The 3,261-nt window shown below is 45.1% G+C and overlaps 1 pseudogene; it reads right to left on the bottom strand.

Annotated features, from left to right (window-relative positions):
* Window positions 1-1,225: 1,225 nt before the first annotated feature.
* On the bottom strand, window positions 1,226-2,847 carry LOC110324736 (annotated as a pseudogene).
* Window positions 2,848-3,261: the final 414 nt, after the last annotated feature.

Below are 3,261 nucleotides of genomic sequence, written 5' to 3'. Positions count from 1 at the left end.
AGGTTTTCTTGTGGTGTACTTGACCTCCCTGGCTCTTCCTACCTCCCTGCCCCATAAGATTCCCTGAGCTCCACCTATTGTTTGCCTATGGGTCTCTGCATCTGTTTCTATCAGTTGTTGGGTAGAGCCTCTTAAATGGCAGTTGCACTAGCCTCTGGTCTGAAAGCATAGCAGAGTATCACTGATAGTGTCAGGGGTGAGCACTCTCTCATAGCTTGAGTCACAAGTTGGGCCAGTCATTGGTTGGCTATTCCCTCAACTTCTGCTCCATGTTTATCCTTGTCCATGTTGTAGGCAGGATGAATTATTGGTTGAAGTTTTTGTGGTTGGATTGGTGTTCCCATTCCTCCATTAGAAGTCTTGCCTGATTACAGGAGGTGGCCATTTCAGATGCCATATCTCCTATTCCTAAGAGTCTTAGCTAGAGTCACCCTCATAGATTCCTGGGAGTTTCTGTTGTCCTAGGTTTCTAGTTTCTAGCTCATCCCAGAGATACCCACCCTAACCAAATGTTACTGGTCTAACTGGATGTCTGCATGTAGAAGAATGAAAATATATTTGTAGCTCTCACCCTACACAAAACTCAAGTCCAGGTGGGTCAAAAATCTCACCATAAAATCAGATACACTAAATATGGTATAAGAGAAAGTGGAGGATAGCCTTGAATGCATTGGCAGAAGAGATAACTTTCTGAATAGAACACCAACAGTTCAGGTGCTAAGATCAACAAGTAATAAATGGGACCTCATGAAACTGAAAAGCTTCTGTAACGCAAAGGACAAGCCCAAAAGGACAAAATGACAGCCTATTGCAATTGTCTGCAGTTCTCCAAAATGTTTCATATAACTCCAAGGACTCATACTGGAGGCATGTGACTGGCACTGGGGTTTCCCACTCATTCTCACTGAAACTTGAGATCATGTTCTTTCCCTAGGACATAACACATCCTCAGAAGTTCTATTTTGTGTGTCTCTGTGTGTCTGTGTGTGTGTGTGTGTGTGTGTGTGTGTGTGTGTGTGCGCACACACACTTTGGAAGAACTGACAAAAACAATTACTTTTGAAAAGTGAAACTTCCCTTCCTACACAACTGTTAATGCAATAATTGCCTCTACTCCTTTTCCTCCTTTAGTCATCATGTTTGAATGGGTAGGTGAACAGATCACATCATCTTTCCAGACTGGCCTCCTGTATTTCCTTAGATAGACTCTCTCCTTCAATATTGTTCAGTCCAGGCCCTCCTTATTCACTGAGACCAGGCTCTTCCCATCAAACTCCTTGAGCTGCTGCACATAGTACTCATCAATAGGTTCAGTCATATACACCACATCAAAGCCCTGTTTCTGCTCACACTCCACAAAGGCAGAGTTGGCCACTTGCTCTTTGCTCTCACCAGTGATATAGTAGATGGACTTCTGTGTCTCCTTCATGCGAGACACATATTCTAACAGGGAAGTCATCTCATCTCTAGACTGAGAGGTGTGATAGCAAAGGAGCTCAGAGAAGCAGCGATGGTTAGTGGAATCCGCATGGATTCCAAACTTCAAATTCTTGGAGAATGCTTCACAAACCTTCTTGTAGTTCTCTTCGTCTTCAGCCAACTCAGAGAAGAGCTCAAGGCACTTCTTCACAATGTTCTTGCAGATGACTTTCAGGATCTCGCTCTGCTGCAGCATTTCTTGGGAGATGTTCAGGGGCAGGTCCCCGGAGACAACCACACCACAGATAAAGTTGAGGTACTCAGGTATCATCTCATCAAAGCTGTCCATGATGAAGGCACGATGGACATATAATTTGATGTTGTTCTTCTTGTTTCAAAAAGGCCAAAGGGAGCTCACTGGGGAACGAAGAGCAATGCTCTGAATTCCAACTGACCTTCTACATACAGAGAAGTCCTTGACTGCCAAGTGGTCTTCTCAATTATTGGTGAGGCTCTTAGAGAATTCAGCATATTCCTCTTGAGTGATCTCCTCTGGATTTCTGGTCCAGATAGGCTTCGTCTTATTCAGCTCTTCCTGGTCAATGTACTTCTCCTTGATCTTCTTTGTTTTCTTTTTTTATCTTTGTGCTGTCATCCTCCTCATCAGATCCCACATCTTCAATCTTGGGTTTCTCCTCATCCTCATCTTCCTCCTCTTTCTCACCTTTCTCTTCCTCTGCCTCATTATCACTGATCTCCTTCTCCCATTCCTTCTGCAAGTAGAGGGTGATGGGATAGCCTATGAACTGCGAGTGTTTCTTCACAACTTCCTTGACCCCCCCTCACCTCTAAGTACTCTGCCTGGTCTTCTTTGAGGTGAAGGATCACTTTGGTACCCCAGCCAATGGGCTCACCATGGCCTGCACGGGCGGTGAAGGATCTACCAACAGAAGACTCCCAGGCATACTGCTCATCATCGTTGTGCTTTGTGATTATAACCACTTTCTCTGCCACTAGATAGGCCAAGTAGAATCTGACACCAAACTGCCCAATCATGGAAGTGTCTGCACCAGCCTGGAGAGCCTCCATGAATGCCTTTGTGCCAGACTTAGCAATGGTTCCCAAGTTATTAATGAGGTCAGCCTTGGTCATGCCAATGCTGGTGTCCACCAAAGTCAGCGTATGCTCCTGAGGGTTGGGGATGATGTCAATTTTCAGCTCTTTGCCACTGTCCAACTTGGAAGGGTCTGTCAGGCTCTCATACTGAATTTTGTCCAGGGCATCAGAAGCATTAGAGATCAATTCCTGGAAGAAAATCTCCTTGTTTGAATAGAGAGTATTGATAATGGGGGACATGAGCTGGGCAATTTCTACCTGAAAGGCAAAGGTCTCCACCTCTTCCTCTCCATGGTGCACTTCCTTAGGCATCTTGATGGGAAAGCCAAGGAAGTAGTAGTACAGAACAGGGTGGGAGGCCTGAATCATGTCCTACTTACACACCAAGCCTAGGCTATGCGGGGGGGGGGGGGTGATGCAAAAGCCCAATACACTCTTTTTAATGTTGCTGATATACAGCTGATATACAACACTTGCTATGGCTTGGTGTGTTGAAGACTGTGTCATTACTGAGGCAGAGGAGAGGTAGAAGGGAACCTTCAAGTGATGAAGTTTAGAGGGAGGGCCTAAGACCTCTAAGATACCTACCGTTGGAAGAGACTGGGCTAAGTCTCACATAACACCTGAGCTCTCAGTGACCAATTCTTGAACTCTTATGATCCATCTATTCTTGAACTCTTAGACCACTGAGCTCTCATGAGAGCCAATTGTTTTCAGAGTGAAAAT

Source organism: Mus pahari, chromosome 7 (genome assembly GCF_900095145.1).
Source record: "Mus pahari chromosome 7, PAHARI_EIJ_v1.1, whole genome shotgun sequence".
In the NCBI taxonomy this organism is placed as follows: Eukaryota; Metazoa; Chordata; class Mammalia; order Rodentia; family Muridae; genus Mus; species Mus pahari.
Note: the sequence above shows the minus strand (reverse complement) of the source record. Positions and strands in the feature narration are given on the sequence as shown.